Below are 17,116 nucleotides of genomic sequence, written 5' to 3'. Positions count from 1 at the left end.
TCTACTTGAACTGATATTAACAGAGCTATAGTTGCTTCTCTTTGGTTAAATGTTTGATGGTTTACTTTTTCTTTACCTTTAACCTATATATACCATTGTATTAAATTGTTGCCAACATACAGTTGGGTCATTTTTTTTCCCCACTCTGCCCATGTATTTTCATTAGCCCTTTGAGACCATTTATATTAAATGTAATTATTGGTATATTAAGGTTTAAATCTGTTTTCTGTTCACTCTGATTTTTCTTTTTCTGTTTTCTTTTTCCTGACTTCTGGTTGCTTACTTAAACATTAAAAATAATTCCATGTTGGTATATCTATGGTTCTTTTTAGTGTATCACTTTGTTCAGCTTTATAATGGTTGTTCTAGATATTGTATCATATATTCACAACTTAATAAGTCTTCTGGTGTTGACATTTTACCCACTAAAGTAAAGCATGGAAAACTTCTTTCCTTTTATGTACCTTTCCCTTTCCCTATATATAATGTAGTTTCTTAAGTATTACTCTCTACATACTATGAGAACATTTCAAAGTGTTATAATTTTTGTTTCAAATATTAAATATAACTTAGAAAACTCAAGAGGAGCAGGAAAATGTACTGCATATGCTCTTTTATTTTTTGCTCTTTCTGTATTATCTTTTTGATGTTCCAAGATTTCTTATCATTTAATTTTGTTTAGAAAACCTCCTTTATTATTCTTTTAGGATAGATTTCTTGGCAAAAAATTATCATAGTTTTCCTTCATCTGAGAATGGTTTGATTTCCTTTCACTCCTGAAGATGTTTTCAGTAAGTATAGTGTTCTCAGTTGATGGTTCTTCGTGTTTAGCTCTTGAAAAATATTGTGGTGCTTCCTTCTGGCCATTATGGTTTCTGATGAGAAACCTACCGCCATTGGGATGGTTTTTCTTTGTCAGGTAAAGCATAATTTGTCTGTCTTCTTTCAAGAGTTTTTTTCCTTTGTCAGTTTTCAGAAACTTCACTATAAAATGCTTTGACCTGGAATTCTTTGGGCTTATTCTGCATGTGGCTTACTCAGCTTCTTGCTGAGTTTGGGAAGTTTGAACTCATTATTTCCTTAAATATTTTTCAGCCTCATTCATTTTATCTTCTCCTTCTGGGGTTCCAACAATACAAATCTTTTGTTATAGTCCCACAGGTTCTTGCAGTGTTCTTTTGTTTTTGTTTTTTTGTTCCTTTTGGCCTAATTGATCTCTGTTGTTTAGATTGGTAATTTCTATTGTTCTCTTTCAAAGGTCACAGATTCTTTCTTCTTCCCTCTCCATCATGTTGTGTTAGCCCATTTACCCCTTTTTTTTAAAAATATTTGATTATTATATTTTTTTTCTAAATTTCATTTGGTTGCTCTTTAATATTTGACATTTTACTCTTTAATTTCTGATATTTTACCTCCTTGTTGAGACTTCCTATTTTTTTCCATTTGTCCATTTGTGTTTATAAATGCTCCCTGAAGTATTTTCATTATGGTTGCTTTAAAAATTGTATCAGATAATTTTTTTTTTCACCTAAGACAGGGAATACTTTATTCAAACCCATCAGAGAAATGGACACCTTGGGTCTCTAATGAAGCATTGTGTTTTAAAGCATAAGTCAATAACTGTATATGTTACTACACATTGCTACATACAAATTAACTATCAGGACAATTTTCAATGTTCAAAACAGAATAAGCTTCCCTGTAAAAGCAGCACCTTTGTGACATTTTTAACTTTAGTATTCCTCTTCTTCTTCTTCACCTTCTCCTTCAACAGAATCTACACCAACCTCCTCATAGTCCTTCTCAAGGGCAGCCATGTCCTCATAGGTCTCAGAAAACTCCCCTTCCTCCATGTCCTCACCCACATACCAGTGAACAAAGGCACAAATGGCATACATCAAGTCAAACTTGTGGTCCAGGTGAGCCCAGGCCTCAGCAATGGCTGTGCTGTTGCTCAGCATGAACACAGCTTGCTATACTTTGGCCAGGTCTCCACCAGGTACCATAGTGGGGAGCTAGTAATTAATGCCCACATTTTTAGCCAGTGGGACACCAGTCCACAAACTGGATGGTATGCTTGGTCTTGATGGTGACAATGGCATCACTGACATTTTTGGGAACCATGTCGCTGCAGTACAACAGGCAGAAAACGGTGCATTTATCATGGCAAGGGTCACATTTCACCATCTGGTTGGCTGGCTCAAAGCATGCATTGGTGATTTCTGCTACAGAAAGCTGTTCATGGCAGGCTTTCTCAGCAGAGGTGACAGGGGAAGAATATGTGGCCAGAGGGAAGTGGATGTAGGGATAGGACACCAAGTTGGTCTGGTAACATTCAGGGCTCCATCAAATCTGAGGGAAGCAGTGATAGAGGACACAATTTGACCTAACAAGCTCTTTAGGTTAGTGTAGGTTGGGTGTTCAATATCAAGGTTTCTAGGACAGATGTCATAGATGGCCTCATTGTATACCATGAAGACACAGTCAGAGTTCCCCAAAAGTGGGGTGGGTAGTGAAGATGGAGTTGTAGAGCTCAACTGCAGCTGTGGGAACCTGGGGGGCTGGGTAAATGGAGAACTCCAGCTTGGACTTCTTGCCATAATTGACAGAGAGACATTCCATCAGAAGCAAGGTGTACCTGGGACCACTTCCCCCTCCAAAGCTGTAGAAAACCAAGAAGCCCTGAAGACCTGTGCACTGGTCAGCCAGTTTCCAAATTCAGTCCAAGACAAGGTCAACGATCTCCTTGCCAACAGTGTGGTGCCCTCGGGCATAGTTATTGGCAGTATCTTCCTTGCCTGTGATGAGCTGCTCAAGGTAGAAGAGCTGGTGGTAGGTGCCAATGTGAACTTTATCAATGACTCTGGGTTCCAGGTCTACAAACTCTGCCTTGGGCACAAACTTGCCAGCACCTATCTCACTGAAGATGGTGTTGAAGAAGTCATCCCTTTCCGCAATGGTCTTGTCACTTGGCATCTGACCATTGGGCTGGATGCTGTGTTCTAGGCAATAAGAGCTCTCAGCAGGCATTGGGGACACCAGCCTGGTCAACATGGATGGAAATGCATTCATGCATAGTTGCTGCCAAGCAGAGGGAGGAGAGGACGGGGAGAGATTATTGCTTCTTACACTGTTACTCTTAGATGGTCAATGTAAGAAAACCTTTAAAAACCATGTCAGAGAATTCTAATATCTATGTCATCTTGGTGTTGAAATCTGTTTGTGGATTTTTCTCACTCAATTTTAAGTCTCCTTTCTTCTTTGCCTTACTCCTGCTGAGGGGGGGTGGTGAAAATCCTGACTCCAGTAGGAGTCACATCTTCTGTCACATCACCCCAGCAGGGAGGGAAAGGCTACCACATTGCCCCTGAATGGGGGGTAGAGATCCAGTCTCCTGTGTGATCTACACTGACACTATGGAGCTTGGGAGTATTTTGTTATAGCCTGCCAAGGGTAGAAGTCTAGGCTCCACATGACCTTGGCTAGAAGGAGTAGGAAGAGGACTACAGTTTTCCTTTGGTGTTTGTCTGGAGTAGGGCAGTTATTGTCTAAAAGTATTCTTTTGTTAGGCTCCCTCTTTCCTATCTTTTGGCTAGAAAGAAAACACTTTTTCCCAGGCATTTTTTTTTTCCCTGCACCTGTTGACATTTCCCAGTTGCCAGCTTCTCTAGAACCTGTATGGATGTATAAGACAAAAAACAGAACAAAACAAAACCCAAAAACCCAAGACTATCATCACTGTGTTGTTCCTTGGGTTCCAAGGTCCCTAGTCAGTCTACCTTCTTTATCAAACACCTTTCAGAGTCTTCTTTCATTTGTTTAATATATAATGTTTAGTCATTCTTAGCAGGAAGAAGAAGGAAAAAGTTTATATATTGCATCTTCCTGGAACCAGAATATTCAAGTATTCTATTTATAATTACAAAGAGTTCATTCTTGTTCTGATTGTTTCCTTTTGTTTTCCAGAACATCTTATTTCATATCTTGTCTCTCTAATGACAGTAATTATAGTTGACTTTTTTTAAGTTGTCCTTTCTTCAGACAATTTTCTATATTTATTCTAGTTTTTTTAAATTCTTCTCCCTTTTCTGCTTTTCCATACTAAAAATTCCAGGAATCTTTTTGTTATTTTGGTAATTTATTTTCCTATTATATCATAAGCATTTTCCATGTCACTACACATCTTTTATAATTTAATATTAATTCCTCTACTTGTTCATTTCTCATTCCCATGACTATTTTAGAACCTCTAGCATTCTTCATTTCATATTTTTAGACTTAATTTTTTAGAGTAGTTTTAGGTTCATAACAAACTTGTGATCAAGGTACTGAGATTGTCCATATACCCTTCTGCTACACCTGAATAGCCTCCCCCATTAACAGCATTATTCACCAACGTGATGCATTTGTTACTAAGGATGAACTTACATTGACTCATCATAATCACCAAAGGTTCACAGTTTACCTTAGTGTTGTACATTCTATGGGTTTGTACAATTGGTGTTGTACATTCTATGGGTTTGTACAAATGTATAATGACATATTTTCACCATTATAATACACAGAGTAATTTCACTACCCTAAAAATTCCCCATCCTCTATTTATTCATCCCTCCCCTGTCCCATAACCTCTGGTAACCACTGATCTTTTTATTGTCTCCACCATTTTGTCTTTTCCAAAATGTTATAGAGTTGGAATAATATAGCATGTAACATTTTCAAATTGATTTGTTTCACTTAGTAACATGTATTTAAGTTTCCTCCATGTCTTTTCACACTTTAATACATCATTTCTTTATAGCACTGAATAATATTCCATTTTCTGTATGTATCACAGTTTATTTATAAATTCATCTACGAGGGACATCTTGGTTGCTTCCAAGTTTTGGCAATTATGAATAAAACCACTATGAATATCTGTGTACAGATTTATGTGTGGACATAAGTTTTCAACTTATTTGGGTAAATACCAAGGAGCAAGACTGCTAGATCATATGATAAGAGTATGTTTAGTTTTGTAAGAATCCACCAAACTGTCTTCTCAAGTGGCTGTACCATTTTGCATTCCCATTAGGAATGGGATGAGAATTCCTGCTGTTCCATATCCTTACCAGCATTTGGTGTTGTCAGTATTCTTGATTTCAGGAATTTTAATAAGTGTGATTCATTCAATTTCCACTTCTATGATGACATATGATCTGGACCATCTTTTTATATGCTTATTTTTACATCTGTCTGTATATCTTCTTTGGTAAGGTGTTTGCTAAGGTCTTTGGCCATTTTAATTGGGTGGTTTTCTTACTGTTCAGTTTTGAGATCTCTTTGTATAGTTTTTTTTTTTTTTAAGATTTTATTTATTTATTTGACAGAGAGAGACACACACACAGCGAAAGAGGGAACACAAGCAGGGGGAGTGGGAGAGGGAGAAGCAGGCTTCCCGCTGAGCAGAGAGCCTGATGTGGGGCTCAATCCCAGGACCCTGGGATCATGACCTGAGCCGAAGGCAGACGCTTAACGACAGAGCAACCCAGGAGCTTCCGAGATTTCTTTGTATATTTAGGATAACATCCTTTATCAGTTGTCTTTTGCAAATATTTTCTCCATTCTGTGACTTATCTTCTAATTTTCTTGACATTGTCTTGCACAGGGAAGATTTTGATGAAGTCATGCTTATTGGTTATATATTTCATGGGTCGTTTCTGGTGTTGTAGCTAAAAAGGCATCACCATACCCAAGGGCATCCAGGTTTTCCCCTATGTTATCTTTTAGGAATTTTATAAGGGGACTCATTTTTTAAAAGTGGGACACTAAAAATTTGATTGGAATTTCTGTGTAAGTGGTCAGGGCTTATCAACCATTGGGTTTATTATAGTGTGAATATATGAAAAGGTAGCTTTTTAAATTGAGGATAATACACAGTTGTTGACATATAGATGTCCCTTTTTTCTGGGGTGGTTTAGATTCTCTAGTCCTCTGATGCTGTGCCTTAGTTAAGATGAGCCATAATCCCAGCTACTTAACATTCTAAAAATGGGTACAGCAAGAGAGGTGGGTGCCCAAATATCTATGTAGATTTTCATCTAATCTTTATCTTCAACAACTGTCTTTTCTTCCCACATCTTCTCTATGTCTTCTCTCATGTATCCTGGTTACCCTGTCTCTCATATCACCAAAGTCTCAAAGTCTGCTCTATGTCTAGTCTCCCACCAACAGAAGGGATAGTTGACTGGTCTAAACATTCCATATCCATATTTTCAACAAATTCTTATGGTTTCAACTTAGCCCCTGGCCTACTACTCCTGGGGTAAGCTGGGTTTCCAATCCCTGAGCATTTGGGGGATTCTATGGGAAAAAAGTAGATTTGCCTTTTATTAGTATTAACCTCTAGTCACCCAAGTTATAAATCTCCTCCATTAACCAAGCAAGTGACTGCTCTTTCATCTCATTTATATCTTGCAAATTGTTAGAATTACTTATCTGCTATTATCTCTTCTCCTTTTCTTTTTGTCTTTGTGAATTTTTTCTTACTGACATTTTAATGGAATTTAAAGAAGAAGAAATAAGTAGGTATGGTCACTATGCCATATTAAGAAGTTTTACACTACCACTATTTACATCTCTAAGATTTGCACTATATGTTAAAGATTCCTATTGGGTCACTAAATAGTTGATACCTGTATGCTTAGTGAGGTTGATTAACTATGATTATCCTAACTTACCTGAATACTTCAGTATATTCTCTTAATGTTCCATGTTTGAAACTCTTATACTTTAATCATATATTAAGCTATGTATGCCAAGACTCATGAATAATATAATCACTAATACATAATTGCATTTTTACCTTTAAAGGACCAAGTAAACTTCAAACAGACAATGGTAGGCTAAGACTATAAGTTCATTTAAGAATAAATTTATTAAAATGAGGAAAGACAAAACCATGACTTACTAATCAATTTTGAATTTGTCTTGGTAATCATAAAATATAGTGAAGAGTCACTAAAGTTTTTTCTAGGTCTTCATTTTTTATTAGTAGTTTGAACTACTGAATTCATGTATTTGTACTATATAAGGTGAGCAAGAATACTCATTTAAATGATAGTTCATTGATTTGCACATAACCCTACTTAGTTCTCAATAGCCTATGGATTCAAATGAGCCTATTATAATTTAAATGCCCAGATACTGCTATTTTATTTTCCCTAGTTACGTACTCAAAACTTAAGCCCTCTTTAAGGTAACTTCTCCCATCCCTTCAAATATTGCTGGGCTATATCAGGAGCTAAATCATCTGTCTGTGGTATCAATGTGAATGATTGCTACTTAACCCCTTAGCACTGCTTCCTTCATAAATCATCTCTCTGATCCAAGCTCAGTTTGGAACCTCAGCTCACTTTGGCCATTTTAAGATTTGACCAACCACTGTTATTTCTATGTGCCTTCGAAACGTAGCTTTAGGCATCTTCTGTCCTTGTGTTAGTTGCTATATCCCAGTGTCACTGTTAATACTTGCTTTTGTAGCTTCTGACTCAGTGCTGATGATTACCACTGCTGCAGCTGGTCCAGGGTCTGCCCTGCACCACCTCTGACTTCTGTCATTCTGACAACCCATGGGTGCACAATTCTGCTGACCACTGTGCCTGTGGGAGCAACAGTACTCAGTCTGGGGTAAGGTAAAAGGGAAATGGATTCCTCCTGTATGTGATGACAGAACTTTGTGATTCCAAGGGGAATGCTGTGTGCTTTCTAACATGTTGCAGCATTTAATAAACACCTCTCTGATTTCACTCATGGGCATTTTCTCTCTGACTAGAACACACATTTTAGGTGGCAGTGTCAGAACAGAATCCAGACCTAGAACCTAGACCTTTTGATCCTAATTTTCATATGCCAGTGGTTTTCACCTGGAGATAATGTTGTACCCCCACTCTTCCCAGGGGACATTTGTCAGTGTCTGGAAACACTTTTAGCTGTCATTATTGCATCTAGTGGGTAGAGGCCAGGAATGCTACTAAATGCTCCACAAAGCATAGGTCAGCTCAGCTCTCCACAAGGAATTATCCACCTCTGTGACAATATGGAGAGACTATATAATACTATGGATGGATGAACCTAGAGAGTATGCTAAGTGAGATAAGATAGAGAAAGATAAATACCACATAATCTCACTTACGGGTGGCAACCAAAAAACGTAACAAATGAATAAACAAACAAAAAGCAGAATCAGACCTATAAATACAGAGAACAAACGGATGTTTGCCAGAGGGGAGTGAGGTTGGGGGATGGGAAAACTGGGTGAGGAGGAGTTGGAGATACAGGCTTCCAGTGATGGAATGAGTAAGTCAAGGGAATAAAAGGTACAGCATAGGGGATATAGTCAATGCTATTGTAACGGTGTTGTATGGTGACAGAAGGTAGCTACACTTGTGGTAAGCACAGCCTAACATATAAACTTATCAAATCACTATGTTACACACCTGAAATTAACGTAACATTATGTGTCAACTGTACTCAAATAATAATAATAATAAAAAAAAGTCAATTGCATCAGGATTGAGAAAGCCTGTCATGAGGAATACAATGGAATGGGCAGGCACACCACAGTTATAACAAAGAAATCCTGACAACTCTAATCTCTCTGTGGATGATTCGGATTTTTTTCTGCAGAAATAAAAGCTTTAGAGATGTTCTGAAATGAACTCACTATATATATACCTAATTTTTAAGTCCTGGAATGTTATAACAAGTTTCCCATGTAATAATGGCTACAGAATTTGTGGAATGACATGAGAGAACACACAAATCTAAATCCTAACTTTTTAGCAAGTTTCTATCATATTAATTTTTGCCTGGCAAAAAGATTTCCTTTGGTTTTAAAAATAAATTCAAACAAAGGGAGGTAACTGTGGGTTAAGATGATATGATCTAGACTAATATGCCTCCTTTCAGCTGTCTACAAAGGTGTAAATTTTTTACAAGTATGAAAATGTCCAAGAGCAGTAGAAACAAAGGCTAACAAGAGACCTCCTGGTAGCATCTGAAAGAACTTCTGATAAATGGGAATGAATTGAGATTAAAAGCCACAGAATCTGAGTTAGAACGCCCTGGCTGAATGGGAATGAATTAAATAAGTCTTCAGCTTTCTTTTACTGTTTGGCATAGTTAGGGAGCACAGTGGTTACACCAAACAGAAATCTGAGAATTCCCATGCCACTTTCGTCCACAGCCATGATGTGAAAAATAAACTGTGAGACAGCCAGAAATATGTCTTCTTTTTATACTCTCATTTCCACCCACTTCAACCTTTTGTATTTTCTTTCCATCCATAACTTCCAACATGCAGTACTGGAAGAGGAAGGGAGGGTGACAGCATTTTGATCCTGAAATGTATATATACAGCCATGCAAAATACTAAGGGTAGAGGCAGACTTTCTGGGTGAGTCCCAGAAGGACTGCACACTTCCAGTTCTGTCCCGTATTGTACTTGGACAAAGAAATGCATGAAAATGCTTCTTTGGCAAAGAATTTGGCCATCTCAACCTTAGCAGACTTATATTCTGCCCAAAAGGTCACGCTTGGTGAGTTCCTGTTTGATAATACAAACTGTATTTAGGGATGTCAAGAGCAATCTTCCACCTATTTCAGATGTGAGAAGGGGAATCATGAGACATCTAAGTAGACAGTGAAGGCTGAGGACGTTGTCTGTTGACATGCCTGGGGATAGGGTAGGTGGCTTGTATTAGTTTCCTATTGCTACTTACCACAAACTGAAAGGTTTAAAGCAACACACATTTATTATCTTAATCTCAAGGTCAGAAGTCTAACACGTGTATGACTTGGCTAAATTCAAGGTTTTGGCAGGGCTGCACTCTTTGCGGAGTCCCTATGGGATAATCCATTTCCATCTCTTTTTCAGCTTCTAGAGGCTGCCCACATTCCTCAGCTCATGGGCCCCTTCCTCCATCTTCGGAGCCAGGAGTGGCAAGTTCTCCTCATGCCTCATCACTTTAGTCCTCTGCTTTTGCCTTTATATCTCCTTCTCTGACTCTGATTCCCCTACTCCCTTCTTTTTCTTATAAGGATACTTGTGAATACACTGGGCCCATCTGGTAATCCAGAACAATCTACCTCAAAATCCTTAACCAATCCATATCTGCAAAGTTCTTTTTACAAGGTAACATATTCACAGGTCTGGGGAACCAGGACTTGAATATCTCTGGGGGCCATCAAATGCCTACTACATAGCACTTCACCAAAGAATAAGTACACAAACAGAAAACCTGTAATTTGTGGCATGTAAATTAGTCTACCTGAAAGAGAATCCAATAAGGAGAGTTAAATGTGAATTCTTATTTCTCCTCACTATAGGAAGAATTAGCACTGCTTCCCTCAGCACTCACACTGCTCCTTCACGGTATCTACTCGTGCGAGGCTAGACAGCACTTACAGATGTATTAGATAATCTGTGGACACAAAACAGTCACAAACAGCTGGTTCTGTCTCAGACTACAAGCAAAAAGACTCAAAAGCAACCCTTCATCTGTACTCTCTCTAGACTTTCCTTGTACTTCCCTTCACTGGTTTCTCTAACCAAGATGCTTTCCCAACTTGTCCCTTTAGTTCTTCTTGTTCCTTTTTTTTAAAAAAATAGCTGTTAAGAACTTACACTGTACCAAGTATTACTCCAAATACTTTATAGGTATTATCTGATTTAAATATCTCAACAATATATAAGGTAGTATTCTTATCAGACACAAATTAGGGACACTCTCCTTCCCATTCTGTCATCCCTGGTGGATTAGCAGAGCAGGATCAGATACCAGGCACAGTGCTGATACTAAATGTATTAAATAAATTGAATGAAACACCAATGTTTTATTTTTTTTTTCCTGATAAGACTGAGATGGTGGGGCAGAGTTGGATATTTCTATTTCAGTTAAAATTCTTATCAGTCTCAAATCCTATCAGTATATTCACTTAATCAGAAGTGGAAAAAGCTTGTGACTACCCTAAAGAATCATCATGAAACTAATGTGTTCATCTGTCATTGTAATTGCCAATTTGTCAGTATATATACAAACACAAACCTATGACAGTCTGGAAACCCTAGCAGAACACAGAAGATAACAGCAAGGCAGAAAGAAAAGACCCTTATTTTAGAAAAATAAATCATAATACTTTTCCCTATTGCCATTCTTTCTGCCCATTTGTTCTTCTACTTTTATTGACTTCCTGGTCTTTCGTTTCTGCATGTTTATACATGCAGTGCAAATCTGAAGAAATGAGGAACAAAAACCACTTAGTGGAAGACAAACCTGGGTTCCATTCTTGGCTTTGCCAATCACTGCATGTATTTCTGTGATTCCATGCAAGCACCTTCTTTTTTGCAACAGTTTCCTCATTTGTAAAATGGAAAGAAAATGGCCTGTCTTGAGGGGTTATTTTTGAGGTTTGGTTTATGTTACAGAATAGATGGTCAATTATTGCTAAATTATTTTGCTGATACTATTTTTGATATTGCTATTGTAATGACATTCAACTCAGCATATCTGAGGATTTAATAAGGAAATATATTGAGAGTTTTAGAACAATGTCAGGCAAAAAAATTCATTTCATATAAGTTTTAGCTATTAGTATTTTTTAAAGCAATTTTTATTTTATTAATCAGCTTATCTCTGCTTCATGGTTTCTGCCTGCCCTTTAAAACCAGTTTTCCCATTTCTCATCTAAGCAAGTATCCAGACTTTATACTCAATCTCACTGCTTTGTAATACTGGCATGCTTCTCCTGATATTATTTAACACCCTTGACATGACCAATTCCATCTAAACTCATAACATATAAAAACATCCTTCCACCTAAATAGCCTCCTGGAATTAGCTTGACCTCTGCTGACTCTCCTTTGTTCTACCATAGTGAACACCCCAGTATGACAATACCTTAGGCCCTATGAATATTATAAAATCATAAAGCCAAGACATGATTTGATAAGTTGTTGCTCTGTGCATGAAAATACTTCTCTATGTCTCATTCTCAATCGTGATAGTCTAGAGTTGGGCATGACAAATATTTTCTGTAAAGGGGCCAGATATGAAATATTTCAGACTTTGTAAGCCAGACAGTCCGTGTGGCAACCGAGATACAACACAGAAGCAGCCATTAAAATATGCAAATTAATAAGTGTGGCTGTGTACCAATAAGTATTTACAAAAGTAAGTGACAGGCTGGATTTGACCCACAGACCGTACCTGGCTTATTCCTGTCTTAGAGCATGCATTTGGCATCAGGGGTGATACTACCCACAGCAGGGTATAAATTGGATCTTGGGGGCAGCAAAAATTCTTACTCTTTATGTACAAAGCATAAATGATAATACATATAGTACAAAAACAGATTCTGGGTTGAGTAATGTCTCCAAAAATTCACGTCTACTCAGAACCTGAATGTGACTTTATTTGGAAATAGGGTCTCTATAGGTATAACCAAGTTAAGATGAGGTCATATTGGATTTAGGGTGGGCCCTAATCCAATGACTGAGGCATTTGTAATAAGAGGAAAGTTTGGCTGGAGACCAGCACAATGGGAAGATGGTGTTAGAGACACACAGGGAGAATACCATATGATTGAAGTGATGCTTCTACAAGCCAAAGAATGTCAAGATCACTGGTGACCAAAATAAATAAATTAATTAATTAAATTAAATTAAAATTAAAAAAAATTAAAAGGCAAGCTAGAAAGAAGCAAGAAAGATCCTTCTCTATAACCTTCAGAAACAGCATGGTCATGCCAGCATCTTATCAGATTTCTAGCCACCAGAATTTTGAAACCACAAATTTCTGTTGCTTTAAGCAATTTGTGTTAATTTTGTTATGGCAGCCTTAGAAAAGTAATACCACAGACACACAGAATATCTGTGGCATTAAAATTTCATAGGAATATGAAGATGATCATGGGCAAATATTTTAAAAAGCTCCTAGGCGTTGATAAATTTAAAAAAAAATGTTGAAAATCGTTGCTGTACATGTACTGTTTTGCTGATCAGTTTGACAGGGTTTCAGACAAGAACTAGAATTTATTTTTTAAGATACTTTCTGCTTGGGCACCTGGGTGGCTCAGTTGGTTAAGCGACTGCCTTTGGCTCAGGTCATGATCCCGGAGTCCTGGGATTGAGTCCCACATCGGGCTCCTGGATCAGTGGGGAGCCTGCTTCTCCCTCTGACCCTCTCCTCTCTCATGTTGTTTCTGTCTCTCTTGCTCTCTAATAAATAAATAAAATCTTAAAAAAAAAATAAAATACTTTCTGCTTATTTAATATGGCCCCATGTCCACCCCTTCAAATACCATTGATTGAATTTCATCCTCAATTCTTCTCTCTTGTTCCAACTACGGAATGATGACTTTGCCTTTCATCAGATGGATTTAACCTTTGTCTTGTTCACATTTATCTTAAGGGATGAAAACCTGGAATGATAAGAATTGAAGTGCTGATCCCAAATTAGGGAGTTTCTCAATGTCTAACACACTAAAGAATTTGGCTATTCCAATTCTAACTTCCAACAGGAGGTGGAATGAGATATAAAAGAACCGTAACAAGTTCCAAATTCCAGGACACCACTGAACTTATATTCATACTATCAGATTATGAACTAAATTCTGAGAGCTCAATATTTCTAAGCCTGATTTAGAGAGAACAAAGCTGAAGCCTGGAGATGCTAAGAAACTTCCTCAAAGTTATAAAGGTCTGAATTGTCAGGTGTGGATCTGACACAGGTTATTGTATTCTTAATACTGTGTTACTTTGTATCTGAGACCCACAGGAAAGAAGAGCATAGGAGAACCACACCTAAATCTGCCATCACAGAGGTTATGACTCTTACTTAGATGCTCATACCAGAATGGATGATACTTGGAGGATGAAAAACAGAGCTTCCATACTTAGAAATTATCCCTTTTTTTAAAGATTCTATTTATTCATGAGCTCAGAAATTATCTTGACAGGTCAGCCAGAAAATACTTGATGGCCAGCCACCTATGCAGGTGGGAAACATCTCACTCCAAATGTCCCAGATTGAGCTATCTTGGGCTTAACTCCTGAAAATTCCCATCTGTCATATCACCCTCCTATGTCCCCAAAACGACAGCATGTTTTATTTAATAAATGTTAAGAATCTTTAATATGTAGGAACTCTTCTAGGGCTTGTAGAAAGGCCAAAAAAAAAAAAAAAAAAGGAAAAAACCCGGGTTATCCTGGAGCTTATATTGTAGTCAGAGTGGAACAGACAGACAATAAATAAGTAAAAATATAGAGTATACCACAGGGTGCTATGAGGTGGTTAAGAGCACAGAATAAAATGCATGGCTCCAATACATATGTGTATGACCTTAGTCGAGTCACCTCTGTGTACTTCAGTTTCTGCATTTGTAAAATGAAAAGAGTACCAGAACTTGCCAAATAGGATGGTTGGAAGGACTGGTAGAGGGGATGCACTAATATCTCAGCCTGGAACACACACCTCATTAACTCTTCCTATATGAAGAGAAACAAAGCCAGAGGTGGCACATGGTGGAGGTGGGGATGGCTGAGGAAGATGAGGCTGAGGCTGAGAAAACTCTGGTTTGGGATCTTGCCTCTGTCACTTACTCTGTTACCTTAGAAATATCTAACCTCTCCTGAGTCTTTGTTTTTGTGTTTTTTTGTTTCAGTAGGATACAAAACAGAACTATGACTACTAACCATGTGGATTTGAGAAAGAATGGGATGCAGGTTTGAGATGTAAACTCAGGGTTAGGTTAAAGCTCAAAGTGGCATGGACATGGAAAATGGAACTCATGACTCTTTGTTTTCTTCTTTATCCCTCAGCCATGGTTGACAGGGAGGACTTTCCCAAAGTCCTAGATGGAGAAGATTGGCAGCATTCCCATGTGGCCCAAATCTCTCTAAAGAAATGTCAAAGGACTTGATATCAGCACTGGTCTTTTACTCTTGTCATTTAATAGGGCTCTCCTCTCCAAATAATACTCTTTAAGAATATCATTAACTATCTCTATTTGTGGATAATTTGGATCTTGCAATATGTCTTAGCTCAGGCTGCTGTAACAAGTATATCTTAGATTAAGTGCCTTAAACAAGAAACATTCATTTATTACATCTCTGGTGGCAGAGAAGTCCAAGATGAGAGAGTCGGCAGATCCATTCTCTGGTAAGAACACTTCCCAGTTTGCAGATGGCCATCTTCTTCTTGTATCCTCATATGGTGGAGTGGAAACAAGCTCTCTAGTGGCTTCGGATAAGAGCACTAATCCCAAGAGGGCTCCACCCTCATGACCTAATTACCCCTCTAAGATCCCCACCTTCAGATAGCCTCACATTGGAGATGGTGGTATCAAATATGATCAGGCTGGTGAATAGATCAGTGCCACACACTGGATTTTGAGCATATTTTGGTCTGTTAGAAGAAAATGCCTCCCAAAATTTTAAAGAAAGAAAAACATATATGTACAAAGAAGATGGTGGTATCAATAAAAGAGTTTTTTTGGGGGGACACAAGCATTCTTTCCATAGCACATATCCCTATGAACCCTGGCTCCACATTCACAACAATAGCATCAAGCATTATATGAGCTTTAATTCTTATCCATAACCTTAAAATGAGATAACATGACTCCCAGAGATTAATCTTGGGAAGACCTCAACCACACTACCTGTTACTTCAAAGTAGTGTCAAGTGGATTCACCTATAAGTCCTTGCTAAAATTCCACTATTCTTTATTTTTTTCCTAAACAAGTGAACATACTTCTTTTAAAAGTACCTATTTGCCAAGTCAGTACTTTTCGTACCAAAGATACTGTTATCCTTTGATATAACCATTTCTTGCTAACTCTAGAATCAGAAAATCAGCAATTATGCCTTTTTCTATCTAAGTGGAATGAGGTCATATGTTTAAATAATAATAATGACAAAAGCATAATTCATCAGTCCACAGTTGGTTCTCAATTAGAAAAAAAAAAGCAACCTACTCTATCTTTGTTTCAAAATTGTTTAAACATCTTCATCAAATTACATAAGGTGAAAAAACAAGCCAGAAAAGATATGGACAGTTCTGAATTATGTAACACTTAACAAATTTCAAATACCTATCTAAATAAATCTTTGGAATTTTTCTTAACCATTCCATAATAGAACCTTCTGGAATTAAGCATATCTATATGAGGCATCATGCTTTGACTCTGTTGAAATCAATTTTACACATACACATACACAAATATACACATACACAACTGACCAAGCCACTGACTGAGAACTTATAAAGTATGAGAAAATCTCTTTTGACAGAGAACTACCTATTTTAAGAGTTTTTTTTTTAAGTTTTATTATTGAGGTAGAGTTGACATACAATGTTAAATTAGGTGTGCAACATAGTGATTCAACAATTCAATATACTACTCAGTGCTCACCATGATAAATGTAGTTAACATCTGTCACCATAAACACTATTACAATATCATTAACTATATTCCCTATGCTGTACTTTTCATCCTTGTCACTTATTTTATAACAGGAAATTGCTACGTCTTAATCCTTTTCCCCTAAGATATAGTAAATATACATAATGGAATATTACTCAGTCTTAAAAAAGAATGATCTTACCATTTGTTACAGCATGGATGGAACTAGAAGGTGTCATGTTAACTGAACTAAATCAGTGAAAGACAAATGCCATATGATTTCACTTACTGTGGAACTGAAAACAAACTAACAAAACAAAAAAGAAAACAGAAAACAGAAACAGACTCACAAAGACAGATGAGAAACTTGTGGTAGCCAGAGGGGAGAGGATTGGAGGGCTGTGAAAATTAGGGGAAAAGGATAAAGATAAAGCAACTTACTGTTATAAAATAAGCTACCTATTAATATAGTTAAGGCTTAGGCATTTATTGAGTTTATTGAGATTTATTACTTTCATATTATGTGGGGTTTTTTTTTCAAATTTTACCAACTTTTATGACTTTATGTTTAAAAAGATGGCTCTCCAATTCTGAAGGATGCCTGTTTCCTTCAACAACTTCAGTAAGTTTAACAGAATCTTTTCCTCAGCCACCATTTGATTCTATGTT

General features: G+C 37.3%; 1 pseudogene; it reads right to left on the bottom strand.

The window, feature by feature from the left end:
• Positions 1-1,675: 1,675 nt before the first annotated feature.
• On the bottom strand, positions 1,676-3,475 carry LOC102733177 (tubulin alpha-1A chain-like; annotated as a pseudogene).
• Positions 3,476-17,116: the final 13,641 nt, after the last annotated feature.

This window comes from Leptonychotes weddellii, chromosome 5 (genome assembly GCF_054177405.1).
Source record: "Leptonychotes weddellii isolate Sample4059 chromosome 5, ASM5417740v2, whole genome shotgun sequence".
Taxonomy (NCBI): domain Eukaryota; kingdom Metazoa; phylum Chordata; class Mammalia; order Carnivora; family Phocidae; genus Leptonychotes; species Leptonychotes weddellii.
Note: the sequence above shows the minus strand (reverse complement) of the source record. Positions and strands in the feature narration are given on the sequence as shown.